The following is a 20,576-nucleotide window of genomic DNA, read 5'->3' on the forward strand; positions in this document are numbered from 1 at the left end:
GATCACGCACTGTATTATTATTATTGAGATACAGGCTCACTGTCTGTTCCTCAAGCTGGGAAAGTAGATCACACTGTATTATTATTATTGAGAGTATGGCTCACTGTTCCTCAGGCTGGGACAAGAAGTCACACACTGTATTATTATTATTGAGAGACAGGTTCGCTGTTCCTCAGGCTGGGACAGGAGATGACACAGTGTATTATTATTATTGAGAGACAGGCTCGCTGTTCCTCAGGCTGGGACAGGAGGTCACACACTTTAATAATGATTATTGAGAGACAGGCTCACTGTCTGTTCCTCAGGCTGGGACAGGAAGTCACACACTGAATTATTATTATTATTGAGAGACAAGCTCACTGTTCCTCATGCTGGGACAGGAGATCACTCTGTGTTATTATTATTGACAGATAAACTCACTGTTCCTCAGGCTGCGACAGTAGATCGCACTGTATTATTATTGTTGAGAGTCTGGCTTACTGTTCCCCAATCTGGGACAGGAGGTCACACACTGTATTATTATTATTGAGAGAGAGGCTCGCTGTCTGTTCCTCAGGCTAGTTCAGGAGATCACGCACTGTATAATTATTATTGAAATACAGGCTCACTGTCTGTTCCTCAGGCTGGGAAAGTAGATCACACTGTATTATTATTATTGAGAGTATGGCTCACTGTTCCTCAGGCTGGGACAAGAAGTCACACACTGTGTTATTATTACTGAGAGACAGGCTCAATGCCTGTTCCTCTGGCTGGGACTGGAGATCACACACTATTCTATTATTATTGAGAGACATGCTCATTGTTTGTTCCTCAGACTGGGACAGGACATTCCACACTAGGTTATTATTATTGAGAGACAGGATCACTGTCTGTTCCTCAGACTAAGACTGGAGATCACAATGTATTATTATTATTGAGAGTCTGGCACACTGTTCCCCAGGCTGGGACAGGAAGTCACACACTGTATTATTATTATTGAGAGATAGGCTCACTGTCTGTTCCTCAGGCTGGGACAGGAAGTCACACACTGTATTATTATTATTGAGAGACAGGCTCACTGTTCCTCAGGCTGGGACAGGAGATCACACTGTATTATTATTATTAAGAGACAAGCTCACTGTTCCTCAGGCTGGGAGAGGAGATGACAGACTGTATTATTAGCATTGAGAGACAGGCTCGCTGTTCCCCAGGCTGGGACAGGAGGTCACACACTGTATTATTATTAATGAGAGACAGGCTCACTGTCGGTTTCTCAGGCTGGGACAGGAAGTCACACACTGTATTATTATTATTATTGAGAGACAGGTTCACTATCTGTTCCTCAGGCTGGGACAGGAGACCATACTGTATTATTATTATTCAGAGACAAGCTAACTGTTCCTCATGCTGGGACAGGAGATCACACTGTATTATTATTATTGAGAGACAAGCTCACTGTTCCTCAGGCTTGGACAGGAGATGACACACTGTATTATTATTATTGAGAGACAGGCTCACTGTTCCTCAGGCTGGGAAATGAGGTCACACACTGTATTATTATTATTGAGAGACAGGCTCACTGTCTGTTCCTCAGGCTGGGACAGGAAGTCACACACTGGATTATTATTATTGAGAGACAGGCTCACTGTTCCTCAGGCTGGGTCAGGAGATCACACTGGATTATTATTATTGAGAGACAGGCTCACTGTCTGTTCCTCAGACTGGGACAGGAGACACACACTGTATTATTATTATTGAGAGATAGGCTCACTGTCTCTTCTTTTGGGCTGGGACAGGAGGTCACACACTGTATTACTATTATAGAGAGACAGGTTCACTGTCTGTTCCTCAGGCTGGGACAGGAGATCAGACTGTATTATTATTATTGGGAGACAAGCTCACTGTTCCTCAGACTGGTACAGAAGATCACACTGTATTATTATTATTGACAGATAAACTCACTGTTCGTCAGGCTGGGACAGTAGATCACACTGTATTATGATTATTGAGAGTCTGGCTCACTGTTCCCCAAGCTGGGACAGGAGGTCACACACTGTATTATTATTGTTGAGAGACAGGCTCGTTGTCTGTTTCTCAGGCTAGTACAGGAGATCATGCACTGTATTATTATTATTGAGATACAGGCTCACTGTCTGTTCCTCATGCTGGGACGATAGATCACACTGTATTATAATTATTGAGAGTCTGGCTCACTGTTCCTCAGGCTGGGACAGGAGGTCACACACTGTATTATTATTATTGAGAGACAGACTCACTGTCTGTTCCTCAGGCAGGGACAGGAAGTCACACACTGAATTATTATTATTGAGAGACAGGCTCACTGTCTGTTCCTCTGGCTGGGACTGGAGATAACACACTATTCTATTATTATTGAGAGACATGCTCATTGTGTGTTCCTCAGACTGGGACAGGACATTCCACACTGGATTATTATTATTGAGAGACAGGTTTACTGTCTGTTCCCCAGGCTGAGACAGGAGATCACACACTCTATTATTATGATTGAGAGACAGGCTCACTGTTCCTCAGGCTGGGACAGGAGATCACACTGTATTATTATTATTGAGAGACAAGCTCACTGTTCCTCAGGCTGGGACAAGAGATGACACACTGTATTATTATTATTATTGAGAGACAGGCTCACTGTTCCTCAGGCTGGGACAGGAGATCACACACTGTATTATTATTATAGAGAGAGAAGCTCACTGTTCCTCAGGCTGGGACAGGAGATGACACACTGTATTATTATTATTATTGAGAGACAGGCTCACTGTTCCTCAGGCAGGGACAGGAGATCAAACTGTATTATTATTATTGAGAGACAGGCTCACTGTTCCTCAGGCTGGGACAGGAGGTCACACACTGTATTATTATTATTGAGATACAGGCTCACTGTCTGTTCCTCTGGCTGGGACTGGAGATCACACACTATTCTATTATTATTGAGAGACATGCTCATCTTTTGTTCCTCAGACTGGGACAGGACATTCCACACTAGGTTATGATTATCGAGTACAGGATCACTGTCTGTTCCTCAGGCTCTGACTGGAGATCACATACTGGATAATTGTTATTGAGAGACAGGTTTACTGTTCCTCAGGCTGGGACAGGAGATCACACTGTATTATTATTATTGAGAGTATGGCTCACTGTTCCTCAGGCTGGGACAAGAAGTCACACACTGTATTATTATTATTGAGAGACAGGCTCAATGTCTGTTCCTCTGGCTGGGACTGGAGATCACACACTATTCTATTATTATTGAGAGACATGCTCATTGTTTGTTCCTCAGACTGGGACAGGACATTCCACACTAGGTTATTATTATTGAGAGACAGGATCACTTTCTGTTCCTCAGGCTAAGACTGGAGATCACACACTGGATTATTATTATTGAGAGACAGGTTTACTGTTTGTTCCCCAGGCTGGGACAGGAGATCACACTGTATTATTATTATTGAGAGACAAGCTCACTGTTCAACAAGCTGGGACAGGAGATGACATACTGTATTATTATTATTGGGAGACAGGCTCACTGTCTGTTCCTCAGGCTGGGACAGGAAGTCACACACTGGATTATTATTATTGAGAGACAGGCTCACTGTTCCTCAGGCTGGTACAGGAGATCACAATGTACTATTATTATTGAGAGTCTGGCTCACTGTTCCCCAGGCTGGGACAGGAGGTCATACAATGTATTATTATTATTGAGAGATAGGCTCACTGTCTGTTCCTCAGGCTGGGACAGGAAGTCACACAATGTATTATTATTATTGAGAGACAGGCTCACTGTTCCTCAGGCTGGGACAGGAGATCACACTGTATTATTATTATTAAGAGACAAGCTCACTGTTCCTCAGGCTGGGACAGGAGATGACACACTGTATTATTAGCATTGAGAGACAGGCTCGCTGTTCCCTAGGCTGGGACAGGCAGGTCACACACTGTATTATTATTATTGAGAGACAGGCTCACTGTCTGTTTCTCAGGCTCGGACAGGAAGTCACACACTGTATTATTATTATTATTATTGAGAGACAGGTTCACTGTCTCTTCCTCAGGCTGGGACAGGAGACCATACTGTATTATTATTATTCAGAGACAAGCTCACTGTTCCTCAGGCTGAGACAGGAGATCACACTGTATTATTATTATTGAGAGACAAGCTTACTGTTCCTTAGGCTGGGACAGGAGATGAGACACTGTATTATTATTATTGAGAGACAGGCTCAGTGTTCCTCAGGTTGGGACAGGAGGTCACACACTGTATTATTATTATTGAGAGACAGGCTCACTGTTCCTCAGGCTGGGACAGGAGGTCACACACTGTATTATTATTGAGAGACATGCTCACTGTTTGTTCCTCAGACTGGGACAGGACATTCCACACCAGGTTATTATTATTTAGAGACAGGTTCACTCTCTTTTCCTCAGGCTAAGACAGGAGATCACACACTGTATTATTATTATTGAGAGACAGGCTTGCTGTTCCTCAGGCTGGGACAGAAAATGACACACTGTATTATTATTATTGAGAGACAGGCTCGCTGTTCCTCAGGCTGGGACAGGAGGTCACACACTTTATTATTATGATTGAGAGACAGGCTCACTGTCTGTTCCTCAGGCTGGGACAGGAAGTCACACACTGAATTATTATTATTATTGAGAGACAGGCTCACTGTCTGTTCTTCAGGCTGGGACAGGAGATCATACTATATTATTATTGTTGAGAGATAAGCTCACTGTTCCTCATGCTAGGACAGGAGATCACACTATATTATTATTTTTGACAGATAAACTCACTGTTCCTCAGGCTGCGACAGTAGATCACACTGTATTATTATTGTTGAGAGTCTGGCTTACTGTTCCCCAAGCTGGGACAGGAGGTCACACACTGTATTATTATAATTGAGAGACAGGCTCACTGTTCCTCAGGCTGGGACAGGAGATCACACTGTATTATTAATATTGAGAGTCTGGCTCACTGTTCCCAAGGCTGGGACAGGAGTTCACACACTGTATTATTATTATTGAGAGATAGGCTCACTGTCTGTTCCTCAGGCTGGGACAGGAGACACACACTGTATTATTATTATTGAGAGATAGGCTCACTGTCTCTTCTTTTGGGCTGGGACAGGAGATCACACACTTTATTACTATTATAGAGAGACAGGTTCACTGTCTGTTCCTCAGGCTGGGACAGGATATCAGACTGTATTATTATTATTGAGAGACAAGCTCACTGTTCCTCAGACTGGTACAGAAGATCACACTGTATTATTATTATTGACAGATAAACTCACTGTTCGTCAGGCTGGGACAGTAGATCACACTGTATTATGATTATTGAGAGTCTGGCTCACTGTTCCCCAAGCTGGGACAGGAGGTCACACACTGTATTATTATTGTTGAGAGACAGGCTCGATGTCTGTTTCTCAGGCTAGTACAGGAGATCATGCACTGTATTATTATTATTGAGATACAGGCTCACTGTCTGTTCCTCATGCTGGGACAGTAGACCACACTGTATTATAATTATTGAGAGTCTGGCTCACTGTTCCTCAGGCTGGGACAGGAGGTCACACACTGTATTATTTTTATTGAGAGACAGGCTCACTCTCTGTTCCTCAGGCAGGGACAGGAAGTCACACACTGCATTATTATTATTGAGAGACGGGCTCACTGTCTGTTCCTCCGGCTGGGACTGGAGATCACGCACTAATCTATTATTATTGAGAGACATGCTCGTTGTTTGTTCCTCAGACTGGTACAGGACATTCCACACTAGGTTATTATCATTGAGAGACAGGATCACTGTCTGTTCCTCAGGCTAAGACTGGAGATCACACACTGGATTATTATTATTGAGAGATAGGTTTACTGTCTGTTCCCCATGCTGGGACAGGAGATCATACTGTATTATTATTATTGAGAGACAGGCTCACTGTCTGTTCCTCAGGCAGGGACAGGAAGTCACACACTGGATTATTATTATTGAGAGACAGGCTCACTGTTCCTCAGGCTGGTACAGGAGATCACAATGTATTATTATTACTGAGAGTCTGGCTCACTGTTCCCCAGGCTGGGACAGGAGGTCATACAATTTATTATTATTATTGAGAGATAGGCTCACTGTCTGTTCCTCAGGCTGGGACAGGAAGTCACACAATGTATTATTATTATTGAGAGACAGGCTCACTGTTCCTCAGGCTGGGACAGGAGATCACACTGTATTATTATTATTAAGAGACAAGCTCACTGTTCCTCAGACTGGTACAGAAGATCACACTGTATTATTATTATTGACAGATAAACTCACTGTTCGTCAGGCTGGGACAGTAGATCACACTGTATTATGATTATTGAGAGTCTGGCTCACTGTTCCCCAAGCTGGGACAGGAGGTCACACACTGTATTATTATTGTTGAGAGACAGGCTCGATGTCTGTTTCTCAGGCTAGTACAGGAGATCATGCACTGTATTATTATTATTGAGATACAGGCTCACTGTCTGTTCCTCATGCTGGGACAGTAGACCACACTGTATTATAATTATTGAGAGTCTGGCTCACTGTTCCTCAGGCTGGGACAGGAGGTCACACACTGTATTATTTTTATTGAGAGACAGGCTCACTCTCTGTTCCTCAGGCAGGGACAGGAAGTCACACACTGCATTATTATTATTGAGAGACGGGCTCACTGTCTGTTCCTCCGGCTGGGACTGGAGATCACGCACTAATCTATTATTATTGAGAGACATGCTCGTTGTTTGTTCCTCAGACTGGGACAGGACATTCCACACTAGGTTATTATCATTGAGAGACAGGATCACTGTCTGTTCCTCAGGCTAAGACTGGAGATCACACACTGGATTATTATTATTGAGAGATAGGTTTACTGTCTGTTCCCCATGCTGGGACAGGAGATCATACTGTATTATTATTATTGAGAGACAGGCTCACTGTCTGTTCCTCAGGCAGGGACAGGAAGTCACACACTGGATTATTATTATTGAGAGACAGGCTCACTGTTCCTCAGGCTGGTACAGGAGATCACAATTTATTATTATTACTGAGAGTCTGGCTCACTGTTCCCCAGGCTGGGACAGGAGGTCATACAATTTATTATTATTATTGAGAGATAGGCTCACTGTCTGTTCCTCAGGCTGGGACAGGAAGTCACACAATGTATTATTATTATTGAGAGACAGGCTCACTGTTCCTCAGGCTGGGACAGGAGATCACACTGTATTATTATTATTAAGAGACAAGCTCACTGTTCCTCAGACTGGTACAGAAGATCACACTGTATTATTATTATTGACAGATAAACTCACTGTTCGTCAGGCTGGGACAGTAGATCACACTGAATTATTATTATTAAGAGACAAGCTCACTGTTCCTCAGGCTTGGACAGGAGATGACACACTGTATTATTAGCATTGAGAGACAGGCTCGCTGTTCCCTAGGCTGGGACAGGCAGGTCACACACTTTATTATTATTATTGAGAGACAGGCTCACTGTCGGTTTCTCAGGCTGGGACAGGAAGTCACACACTGTATTATTATTATTATTATTGAGAGACAGGTTCACTGTCTCTTCCTCAGGCTGGGACAGGAGGCCATACTGTATTATTATTATTCAGAGACAAGCTCACTGTTCCTCAGCCTGGGACAGGAGATCACACTGTATTATTATTATTGAGAGACAAGCTTACTGTTCCTTAGGCTGGGACAGGAGATGACACACTGCATTATTATTATTGAGAGACAGGCTCAGTGTTCCTCAGGTTGGGACAGGAGGTCACACACTGTATTATTATTATTGAGAGACAGGCTCACTGTTCGTCAGGCAGAGACAGGAGGTAACACACTGTATTATTATTGAGAGACATGCTCACTGTTTGTTCCTCAGACTGGGACAGGACATTCCACACAAGGTTATTATTATTAAGAGACAGGTTCACTGTCTTTTCCTCAGGCTAAGACAGGAGATCACAGACTGTATTATTATTATTGAGAGACAGGCTCGCTGTTCCTCAGGCTGGGACAGGAGATGACATACTGTATTATTATTATTGAGAGACAGGCTCGCTGTTCCTCAGGCTGGGACAGGAGGTCACACACTTTATTATTATGATTGAGAGACAGGCTCACTGTCTGTTACTCAGGCTGGGACAGGAAGTCACACACTGAATTATTATTATTATTGAGAGACAGGTTCACTGTCTGTTCCTCAGGCTGGGACAGGAGATCATACTATATTATTATTATTGCGAGTATGGCTCACTGTTCCTCAGGCTGGGACAGGAGATCACACTATATTATTATTTTTGACAGATAAACTCACTGTTCCTCAAGCTGCGACAGTAGATCACACTGTATTATTATTGTTGAGAGTCTGGCTTACTGTTCCCCAAGCTGGGACAGGAGGTCACACACTGTATTATTATTATTGAGAGACAGGCTCGCTGTCTGTTCCTCAGGCTAGTACAAGAGATCACGCACTGTATTATTATTATTGAGATACAGGCTCACTGTTTGTTCCTCAGGCTGGGAAAGTAGATCACACTGTATTATTATTATTGAGAGTATGGCTCACTGTTCCTCAGGCTGGGACAAGAAGTCACACACTGTATTATTATTATTGAGAGACAGGCTCAATGTCTATTCCTCTGGCTGGGACTGGAGATCTCACACTATTCTATTATTATTGATAGACATGCTCATTGTTTGTTCCTCAGACTGGGACAGGTTCCTCAGACTGGGACAGGCTCACTGTCTGTTCCTCCGGCTGGGACAGGAGGTCACACACTGTATTATTATTATTGAGAGACAGGTTCACTGTCTGTTCTTCAGGCTGGGACAGGAGACACACACTGTATTATTATTATTGAGAGATAGGCTCACTGTCTCTTCTTTTGGGCTGGGACTGGAGGTCACACACTGTATTATTATTATTGAAAGACAAGCTCACTGTTCCTCAGACTGGTACAGAAGATCACACTGTATTATTATTATTGACTGATAAACTCACTGTTCGTCAGGCTGGGACAGTAGATCACACTGTATTATGATTATTGAGAGTCTGGCTCACTGTTCCCCAAGCTGGGACAGGAGGTCACACACTGTATTATTATTATTGAGAGTCTGGCTCACTGTTCCCCAGGCAGGGACAGGAAATCACACACTGTATTATTATTATTGAGAGACAGGCTCGCTGTCTGTTCCTCAGGCTAGTACAAGAGATCACGCACTGTATTATTATTATTGAGATACAGGCTCACTGTCTGTTCCTCAGGCTGGGACAGTAGATCACACTGTATTATAATTATTGAGAGTCTGACTCACTGTTTCCCAGGCTGGGACAGGAGATCACACACTGTATTATTATTATTGAGAGTCTGGCTCACTGTTCCCCAGGCTGGGACAGGAAATCACACACTGTATTATTATTATTTAGAGACAGGCTCACTGTCTGTTCCTCAGGCTGGGGCAGGATATCACACACTGTATTATTAGTATTGAGAGACAGGCTCACTGTTCCTCTGGCTGGGACTGGAGATCACACACTGTTCTTTTATTATTGAGAGACATGCTCACTGTTTGTTCCTCAGACTGGGACAGGACATCCCACACTGGAATATTATTATTGAGACACAGGATCACTCTCTGTTCCTCAGGCTAAGACAGGAGATCACACACTGGATTATTATTATTGAGAGACAGGTTTACTGTCTGTTCCCCAGGCTGGGACAGGAGATCACACACTGTATTTTTATTATTGAGAGACAGGCTCACTGTTCCTCAGGCTGGGACAGGAGATCACACTGTAGTATTACTATTAAGAGTCTGGCTCACTGTTCCCCAGGCTGGGACAGGAGGTCACACACTGTATTATTATTATTGAGAGACAGCCTCACTGTCAGTTCCTCAGGCTGGGACAGATCACACACTGTATTATTATTATTGAGAGACAGGCTCAATGTCTATTCCTCTGGCTGGGACTGGAGATCTCACACTATTCTATTATTATTGATAGACATGCTCATTGTTTGTTCCTCAGACTGGGACAGGTTCCTCAGACTGGGACAGGCTCACTGTCTGTTCCTCCGGCTGGGACAGGAGGTCACACACTGTATTATTATTATTGAGAGACAGGTTCACTGTCTGTTCTTCAGGCTGGGACAGGAGACACACACTGTATTATTATTATTGAGAGATAGGCTCACTGTCTCTTCTTTTGGGCTGGGACTGGAGGTCACACACTGTATTATTATTATTGAAAGACAAGCTCACTGTTCCTCAGACTGGTACAGAAGATCACACTGTATTATTATTATTGACTGATAAACTCACTGTTCGTCAGGCTGGGACAGTAGATCACACTGTATTATGATTATTGAGAGTCTGGCTCACTGTTCCCCAAGCTGGGACAGGAGGTCACACACTGTATTATTATTATTGAGAGTCTGGCTCACTGTTCCCCAGGCAGGGACAGGAAATCACACACTGTATTATTATTATTGAGAGACAGGCTCGCTGTCTGTTCCTCAGGCTAGTACAAGAGATCACGCACTGTATTATTATTATTGAGATACAGGCTCACTGTCTGTTCCTCAGGCTGGGACAGTAGATCACACTGTATTATAATTATTGAGAGTCTGACTCACTGTTTCCCAGGCTGGGACAGGAGATCACACACTGTATTATTATTATTGAGAGTCTGGCTCACTGTTCCCCAGGCTGGGACAGGAAATCACACACTGTATTATTATTATTTAGAGACAGGCTCACTGTCTGTTCCTCAGGCTGGGGCAGGATATCACACACTGTATTATTAGTATTGAGAGACAGGCTCACTGTTCCTCTGGCTGGGACTGGAGATCACACACTGTTCTTTTATTATTGAGAGACATGCTCACTGTTTGTTCCTCAGACTGGGACAGGACATCCCACACTGGAATATTATTATTGAGACACAGGATCACTCTCTGTTCCTCAGGCTAAGACAGGAGATCACACACTGGATTATTATTATTGAGAGACAGGTTTACTGTCTGTTCCCCAGGCTGGGACAGGAGATCACACACTGTATTTTTATTATTGAGAGACAGGCTCACTGTTCCTCAGGCTGGGACAGGAGATCACACTGTAGTATTACTATTAAGAGTCTGGCTCACTGTTCCCCAGGCTGGGACAGGAGGTCACACACTGTATTATTATTATTGAGAGACAGCCTCACTGTCAGTTCCTCAGGCTGGGACAGATCACACACTGTATTATTATTATCGAGAGACCTGCTCTTTCCTGATTGTTCCTTAGGCTGGGACAGCAGATCATAATCTGCTTTATTATTATTGAGAGACTGGCTCACTCCTGTGTATTCCTCAGGATGGGACAGGAGATCACACACTGCATTATTATTACTGAGAGACGGGCTCACTGTCTGTTCCTCAGGCTGGGATAGGAAGTCACACACTGTATTATTATTATTGAGAGACAGGTTCACTGTCTGTTCGTCTGGATGGGACTGGAGATCACACAATGTTATTTTATTATTGAGAATCATGCTCACTGTTTGTTCTTCAGAATGGGACAGGACATCCCACACTGGATTATTATTATTGAGAGACAGGTTTACTGTCTGTTCCTCAGGCTGGGACAGGAGACACACACTGTATTATTATTATTGAGAGATAGGCTCACTGTCTCTTCTTTTGGGCTGGGACAGGAGGTCTCACACTGTATTATTATGATTGAGAGACAGGGTCAATGTCTGTTCCTCAGGCTGGGAGAGGAGATCACACTGTATTATTATTATTGAGAGTCTGGCTCACTGTTCCCCAGGCTGGGACAGAAGGTCACACACTGTATTATTATTATTGAGAGGCAGGCTCACTGTCTATTCCTCAGGCTGGGACAGGAAGTCACACACTGTATTATTATGATTGACAGACAGGCTCACTGTCTGTTCCTCAGGCTGGGACAGGAGATCACACACTGTATTATTATTATCGAGAGACCTGCTCTTTCCTGATTGTTCCTTAGGCTGGGACAGCAGATCATAATCTGCTTTATTATTACTCAGAGACTGGCTCACTCCTGTCTGTTTCTCAGGCTGGGACAGGAGATCACACACTGTATTATTATTATTGAGAGACGGGCTGACTGTCTGTTCCTCAGGCTGGGACAGTGGATCACACACTATATTATTATTACTGAGAGACAGGCTCACTTTCAATTCCCTAGACTGGGACAGAAGATCACACACTGTATTATTACTGAGAGACAGGTTCACTGTCTGTTCCTTATGATGGGACAGGAGATCACGTTCTGTATTATCATTATTGAGAGACAGGTTCACTGTCTGTTCCTCAGGCTGGGACAGGAGATCACACACTGTATTATTATTATTGAGAGACAGGCTCACTGTTCCTCAGGCTGGGACAGGAGATCACACTGTATTATTATTATTATTGAGAGACTAGCTCACTGTTCCTCAGGCTGGGACAGGAGATCACACTGTATTATTATTATTGACAGATAAACTCACTGTTCCTCAGGCTGGGACAGTAGATCACATTGTATTATTATCATTGAGAGTCTAGTTCTCTGTTCCCCAAACTGGGACAGGAGGTCACACACTGTATTATTATTATTGAGAGACAGGCTCACTGTTCCTCAGGCTGGGACAGGAGATCACAATGTATTATTATTATTGAGAGACAAGCTCACTGTTCCTCAGGCTGTGACAGTAGATCACACTGTATTATTATTATTGAGAGTCTAGTTCACTGTTCCCTAAGCTGGGACAGGAGGTCGCACACTGTATTATTATTATTGAGAAACAGGCTCACTGTGTGTTCCTCAAGCTGGGACAGTAGATCACACTGTATTATAATTATTGAGTGGCTGACTCACAGTTTCCCAGGCTGGGATAGGAGATCACACACTGTATTATTAGTATTATTGAGAGACAGGCTTGCTGTCTGCTCCTCAGGCTGGGACAGGAGATCACACACTGTTGTAGTGTGCTCTCACAAAGCACCAGTTCTGTAGGGGTTTGGGCATTTACTGGGACAATTATTAATTGTGGCAGTAAATCACAAAATTGATTATTTTAATGGTCTTAGAATCTAACCATGCGATATAACTCAAACAACGCACACACAGGTACTAATATACGAGGCTGCATTTATTATTATATAGAATATGCATGTAAACCTAACAGATCTTATCGTAAGGGTTATCAGAATACAAAAGATATAAATTCATTCAGTTACAAAAAGTTACACATATCAAGAGGACATAAGTTCGGTATATCATTCATTTAGACCGTATCGTAATTGAACTTGTTTACAACTTCTACATTAGATACTCAAAACAAGTACATAACCTTTGGAATTAAATTGATATCAACTGGTTGGGATAACAATTGAATTCTCGAGCACTAATGCTGTGAAGTTGAATACTAACTGCCGGGGGACCCCATTTTCCACTGTTTCCGTAGTGTAGCAGCTATCACGTTCGCCTAATACGCGAAAAGTCCCCGGTTCGAGACCGGGCGGAAACAGCCTCTTGTTGCACGCTCCTGTACTTCACAGAGGTCTTGAGCGACCGGTCATTTGTTCCCAATGTATTTCCGGTGCCTTCATGCACTCTTGTACCAAACGCACGTTCCTTCTGTACGCGGAGCCGATCATTTGCAATTGGGCTGTGCCGACAGACCAGGACGAGCTCTGTCGGCTCAAAAGCAGCGCAGGACCTGCAAGAACAACAGAAAGATTAGCATCCAGTGAGCCCAAGATCTCATCAAGAATCGGCTCCAGCAACAGGGCTGGGCGCATTGTTCCATTCTCCGACCACTCTCGGTGTAAACAAGTCTCTCCTGGTCTCTGCTTGAAATGCACTTTCCTGCGTTTGCTTTGGTGTAACTGGCTTCCCCTGCATGGGCGAATGTGAAGAAGATCCTTAGTAAGTCGTTGAAGAAAACCGAGAAGAGGTCGGAGTGGCCTCTGTCGTTCATCAACGATCCAGTCAGGCAGTACTCCTCTGTAAAGCGCCGTTCGTTCACATCGATTGGCTTTTTTTTGCCTTCATTCGCGCAAGTAGTAAAAGCAGACGCCCCTATTCTGCCGTGACCCGGATTCGAACCGGGGTTGTTGCGGCCACAACGCAAAGTACTGACCACTATACGATCACGGCGAGTTACCGATACACACATGGTAGGGCGGAAAAGGCTGTGCTCTCTTCGTGTGACCTAATTCGGAAAAGTCCTGACGTTGCATTTCAACTGAGCCCCAGTATACATCGACCCTTCGACACTCTGAGTGACAACTCTCTTGCGTGTTTTCTCATATTTATGTAGTTTGCTTGCATGATGCCCGGAACAGCGGGGTTGTGTGCTCCCATATGGTCTAGCGGTTAGGATTCCTGGTTTTCACCCAGGCGGCCCGGGTTTGACTCCCGGTATGGGAACGTGTCAGTTTTGCCTCCTGCTTTCCAAAAGATCAGCACCGTGTACGAAGGAGCCGCATTAAAACCACTCGAACGTGCAAAACGCGCGAGAAGAGGGGGCGCTTGTTTCCAACCGAAGACTTCTCGCGTGTGAGACGAGCTGATCATCGCTGCAGGAGGTGGGAGGGTTACTCTGGTAGACAGGGCTGACCTTCGGCAATAGGATTTATACTCTCCAAGATGATATTTGCACTTTCTGGAGAGGCGATTTTCTCCACTTCAGTAGCCCGATTTCGTCGATTGCGTGGAGAGGGCTGTAGAATGTGGCGCCGCTTTTCCTGCTCCGTCCATGACAGGCGTGCTGGTCTCTGGAGAGAGAGCACGGTCCATCAGCGCACTCCAATAAAGGCACTGGAAGCAGCTGAATCGCATTGGCGAAGCTCAGCACTGGGCCGCTGGGAAGGGTTTGCTACCGTTTCCGTAGTGTAGTGGTTATCACGTTTGCCTCACACGCGAAGAGTCCCTGGTTCGAAACTGGGCGGAAACAGACCGGCTTCTTTTGTCGCCACGCACAAAAGGGGATTGGGGATTCGCCTAGCGCTGTGATCGCACAGACCCACTCACCTCTTAGTGTGGCGGGATCTGCACAGTGCATGTCGCAGCGCATCCTGCTTTCACTCCAATGCGCGTCCTGATGTACCCCAGTCTCCCGCGTGACAGGTGGGGATAATCACCACTATACTAACGAGGAAGACATCGCTCTCTCCGACCCCCGGCATCGTGTCCCGACCCACCGTGCTGGAAGCCGACGCGTGCTGTGATTTCTTTACGGAGCAGAAATGACAACCGAGGAGCCGAGAGATCATTTCAGCATTTCGAGTCTGAACAGAAAACACAAACGACCAACTCGGAATGACTTGCCTTTGACGCTTATCAAAGCGTTCTTTGTGCATCGAACAGACCCACTCACCTCTTAGTGTGGCGGGATCTGCACAGTGCATGTCGCAGCGCTTCCTGCTTTCACTTCAATGTGCTTTCTGATGTCGAGTCGTGTGCCGTGCGGAGGCTCTGAAAGCGAGAGCAATGAAAAGGTGCACGACGCTGTGAAAGAAAACAGAGAAGTGAAAGGCAATCCTTTCTCTAAGGAGGTAAAAGAAAAGCTTTCTACTCCCCCTCGGGGAATCGAATCCCGGTTTCCCGCGTGACAGGCGGGGATACTTGCCACTATACTAACGAGGAAGACATCACACCCTTCGATCCCCGGCATCGTGTCCCGACCCAGCGTGCTGGAAGGCGACGCGTGCTGTGATTCCTTTACGGAGCAGAAATGACAACCGAGGAGCCGAGAGATCATTTCAGCATTTCGCGTCTGAACGGAAAACACAAACGACCAACTCGGAATGACTTGCTTTTGACGCTTTTCAAAGCGTTCTTTGTGCACGACGACTGCGCCGCCTAGCAGATACAAATGGGTTGTACAACTCTGAACTAGCAAATGGAAGAGGGCTAAGTCCCCTCTCTTTTAGCCCAGGTTCGATCTGTCTCCCAGAATCACCAGGGCGCACGCACACACACACACCCGTGCCGTTGAAGTGCTCTGCTTCATTTCTAAGGGCAACTCAACATTCACTCCTACCCCGAGAACAGAAAAGACAGCGTCCGCAGCAACAACAGCTCAGGTCTCTGCACAGGAACTAAGCTGCCCCCATCTCCTCTGCTCTGCGGCTCCTGCGGAGTGGAGTGGAGTCCTGCCTGGAGCCGTGTTTGCAGGCGGCGGCTCCCCGCGCTCTGTCTGTGCGTCGTGTCCAAGAGCTCCTGGGAGGAAGAGAGAGCCCTCCCACTCGGGTGCTTTTCCACGGTCTGTGTGAGGAGGGGCGGGTGTGTCCAGTAGCTTATCGAGCGGAAGCCTGGGGCGGCGGAGAGCTGTGATCGTGCAGACCTTGAGGTGTCACCTCTTTGTCTGCTTTCCCGCCCCCCCTCCGCCCAAGCTCTGCTCCAGAGTAGCCCGGCAACCCCTCACACCTGCACGTGTCACAACCTAAGGTGTGGTCATGAGACACCCATGGGGTGCTGTTCTGTTCTTGCTAATTGTTTCCTGCCCGTCGCAGGCAGGAGTCCATGCGAGGAAGATGCGCTGGACAGAGCTCAGAGGGCGCAGCTGGGTGGCTTTCCTTCTGAGTGACGTTCCTGCAACACTCTCCCGCTCCTCTTGGTGCGCTCATGCCGCTGGAGCAGGTGGCTGTGGGCTCTGTGCACTGCTGAAATAGCTCAGTTGGGAGAGCGTTAGACTGAAGATCTAAAGGTCCCTGGTTCGATCCCGGGTTTTGGCATTTTGTTTCATCGCGCCCTTTGTTCCTCTCTCCAGCGCCCCCTGCCTAAAGTGACGCTTCCCTTTCTCAGCCCGAAACGCAAGCGAGACACCAGCAGCGGTCCCTGCAGGTTTCCGTAGTGTAGCGGCTATCACGTTCGCCTAACACGCGAAAGGTCCCCGGTTCGAGACCGGGCGGAAACAGCCTCTTGTTGCACGCTCCTGTACTTCACAGAGGTCTTGAGCGACCGGTCATTTGTTCCCAATGTATTTCCGGTGCCTTCATGCACTCTTGTACCAAACGCACGTTCCTTCTGTACGCGGAGCCGATCATTTGCAATTGGGCTGTGCCGACAGACCAGGACGAGCTCTGTCGGCTCAAAAGCAGCGCAGGACCTGCAAGAACAACAGAAAGATTAGCATCCAGTGAGCCCAAGATCTCATCAAGAATCGGCTCCAGCAACAGGGCTGGGCGCATTGTTCCATTCTCCGACCACTCTCGGTGTAAACAAGTCTCTCCTGGTCTCTGCTTGAAATGCACTTTCCTGCGTTTGCTTTGGTGTAACTGGCTTCCCCTGCATGGGCGAATGTGAAGAAGATCCTTAGTAAGTCGTTGAAGAAAACCGAGAAGAGGTCGGAGTGGCCTCTGTCGTTCATCAACGATCCAGTCAGGCAGTACTCCTCTGTAAAGCGCCGTTCGTTCACATCGATTGGCTTTTTTTTGCCTTCATTCGCGCAAGTAGTAAAAGCAGACGCCCCTATTCTGCCGTGACCCGGATTCGAACCGGGGTTGTTGCGGCCACAACGCAAAGTACTGACCACTATACGATCACGGCGAGTTACCGATACACACATGGTAGGGCGGAAAAGGCTGTGCTCTCTTCGTGTGACCTAATTCGGAAAAGTCCTGACGTTGCATTTCAACTGAGCCCCAGTATACATCGACCCTTCGACACTCTGAGTGACAACTCTCTTGCGTGTTTTCTCATATTTATGTAGTTTGCTTGCATGATGCCCGGAACAGCGGGGTTGTGTGCTCCCATATGGTCTAGCGGTTAGGATTCCTGTTTTTCACCCAGGCGGCCCGGGTTTGACTCCCGGTATGGGAACGTGTCAGTTTTGCCTCCTGCTTTCCAAAAGATCAGCACCGTGTACGAAGGAGCCGCATTAAAACCACTCGAACGTGCAAAACGCGCGAGAAGAGGGGGCGCTTGTTTCCAACCGAAGACTTCTCGCGTGTGAGACGAGCTGATCATCGCTGCAGGAGGTGGGAGGGTTACTCTGGTAGACAGGGCTGACCTTCGGCAATAGGATTTATACTCTCCAAGATGATATTTGCACTTTCTGGAGAGGCGATTTTCTCCACTTCAGTAGCCCGATTTCGTCGATTGCGTGGAGAGGGCTGTAGAATGTGGCGCCGCTTTTCCTGCTCCGTCCATGACAGGCGTGCTGGTCTCTGGAGAGAGAGCACGGTCCATCAGCGCACTCCAATAAAGGCACTGGAAGCAGCTGAATCGCATTGGCGAAGCTCAGCACTGGGCCGCTGGGAAGGGTTTGCTACCGTTTCCGTAGTGTAGTGGTTATCACGTTTGCCTCCCACGCGAAAAGTCCCTGGTTCGAAACTGGGCGGAAACAGACCGGCTCCTTTTGTCGCCACGCACAAAAGGGGATTGGGGATTCGCCTACCGCTGTGATCGCACAGACCCACTCACCTCTTAGTGTGGCGGGATCTGCACAGTGCATGTCGCAGCGCATCCTGCTTTCACTCCAATGCGCGTCCTGATGTACCCCAGTCTCCCGCGTGACAGGTGGGGATAATCACCACTATACTAACGAGGAAGACATCGCTCTCTCCGACCCCCGGCATCGTGTCCCGACCCACCGTGCTGGAAGCCGACGCGTGCTGTGATTTCTTTACGGAGCAGAAATGACAACCGAGGAGCCGAGAGATCATTTCAGCATTTCGCGTCTGAACAGAAAACACAAACGACCAACTCGGAATGACTTGCCTTTGACGCTTATCAAAGCGTTCTTTGTGCATCGAACAGACCCATTCACCTCTTAGTGTGGCGGGATCTGCACAGTGCATGTCGCAGCGCTTCCTGCTTTCACTTCAATGTGCTTTCTGATGTCGAGTCGTGTGCCGTGCGGAGGCTCTGAAAGCGAGAGCAATGAAAAGGTGCACGACGCTGTGAAAGAAAACAGAGAAGTGAAAGGCAGTCCTTTCTCTAAGGAGGTAAAAGAAAAGCTTTCTACTCCCCGTCGGGGAATCGAACCCCGGTCTCCCGCGTGACAGGCGGGGATACTTGCCACTATACTAACGAGGAAGACATCACACCCTTCGATCCCCGGCATCGTGTCCCGACCCACCGTGCTGGAAGCCGACGCGTGCTGTGATTTCTTTACGGAGCAGAAATGACAACCGAGGAGCCGAGAGATCATTTCAGCATTTCGCGTCTGAACAGAAAACACAAACGACCAACTCGGAATGACTTGCCTTTGACGCTTATCAAAGCGTTCTTTGTGCATCGAACAGACCCACTCACCTCTTAGTGTGGCGGGATCTGCACAGTGCATGTCGCAGCGCTTCCTGCTTTCACTTCAATGTGCTTTCTGATGTCGAGTCGTGTGCCGTGCGGAGGCTCTGAAAGCGAGAGCAATGAAAAGGTGCACGACGCTGTGAAAGAAAACAGAGAAGTGAAAGGCAGTCCTTTCTCTAAGGAGGTAAAAGAAAAGCTTTCGACTCCCCGTCGGGGAATCGAACCCCGGTCTCCCGCGTGACAGGCGGGGATACTTGCCACTATACTAACGAGGAAGACATCACACCCTTCGATCCCCGGCATCGTGTCCCGACCCAGCGTGCTGGAAGGCGACGCGTGCTGTGATTCCTTTACGGAGCAGAAATGACAACCGAGGAGCCGAGAGATCATTTCAGCATTTCGCGTCTGAACGGAAAACACAAACGACCAACTCGGAATGACTTGCTTTTGACGCTTTTCAAAGCGTTCTTTGTGCACGACGACTGCGCCGCCTAGCAGATACAAATGGGTTGTACAACTCTGAACTAGCAAATGGAAGAGGGCTAAGCCCCCTCTCTTTTAGCCCAGGTTCGATCTGTCTCCCAGAATCACCAGGGCGCACGCACACACACACACCCGTGCCGTTGAAGTGCTCTGCTTCATTTCTAAGGGCAACTCAACATTCACTCCTACCCCGAGAACAGAAAAGACAGCGTCCGCAGCAACAACAGCTCAGGTCTCTGCACAGGAACTAAGCTGCCCCCATCTCCTCTGCTCTGCGGCTCCTGTGGAGTGGAGTCCTGCCTGGAGCCGTGTTTGCAGGCGGCGGCTCCCCGCGCTCTGTCTGTGCGTCGTGTCCAAGAGCTCCTGGGAGGAAGAGAGAGCCCTCCCACTCGGGGGCTTTTCCACGGTCTGTGTGAGGAGGGGCGGGTGTGTCCAGTAGCTTATCGAGCGGAAGCCTGGGGCGGCGGAGAGCTGTGATCGTGCAGACCTTGAGGTGTCACCTCTTTGTCTGCTTTCCCGCCCCCCCTCCGCCCAAGTTCTGCTCCAGAGTAGCCCGGCAACCCCTCACACCTGCACGTGTCACAACCTAAGGTGTGGTCATGAGAAACCCATGGGGTGCTGTTCTGTTCTTGCTAATTGTTTCCTGCCCGTCGCAGGCAGGAGTCCATGCGAGGAAGATGCGCTGGACAGAGCTCAGAGGGCGCAGCTGGGTGGCTTTCCTTCTGAGTGACGTTCCTGCAACACTCTCCCGCTCCTCTTGGTGCGCTCATGCCGCTGGAGCAGGTGG

At 47.1% G+C, this 20,576-nt stretch overlaps 4 non-coding genes across 4 annotated transcripts; 2 read left to right on the forward strand and 2 right to left on the reverse strand.

The window, feature by feature from the left end:
• The first annotated feature begins 16,897 nt into the window (after positions 1–16,897).
• Positions 16,898–16,970, forward strand: trnav-aac (transfer RNA valine (anticodon AAC)). The gene has a single exon. It is a non-coding gene; the product is annotated as a tRNA-Val (tRNA).
• A 1,358-nt stretch (positions 16,971–18,328) lies between these two features.
• trnag-ccc (transfer RNA glycine (anticodon CCC)) lies at positions 18,329–18,401 on the forward strand. The gene has a single exon. It is a non-coding gene; the product is annotated as a tRNA-Gly (tRNA).
• A 620-nt stretch (positions 18,402–19,021) lies between these two features.
• trnad-guc (transfer RNA aspartic acid (anticodon GUC)) lies at positions 19,022–19,093 on the reverse strand. The gene has a single exon. It is a non-coding gene; the product is annotated as a tRNA-Asp (tRNA).
• A 416-nt stretch (positions 19,094–19,509) lies between these two features.
• On the reverse strand, positions 19,510–19,581 carry trnad-guc (transfer RNA aspartic acid (anticodon GUC)). Its single transcript has one exon. It is a non-coding gene; the product is annotated as a tRNA-Asp (tRNA).
• Positions 19,582–20,576: the final 995 nt, after the last annotated feature.

This window comes from Atractosteus spatula (assembly GCF_055471065.1).
Source record: "Atractosteus spatula isolate fAtrSpa1 chromosome 10 unlocalized genomic scaffold, fAtrSpa1.hap1 SUPER_10_unloc_12, whole genome shotgun sequence".
In the NCBI taxonomy this organism is placed as follows: Eukaryota; Metazoa; Chordata; class Actinopteri; order Semionotiformes; family Lepisosteidae; genus Atractosteus; species Atractosteus spatula.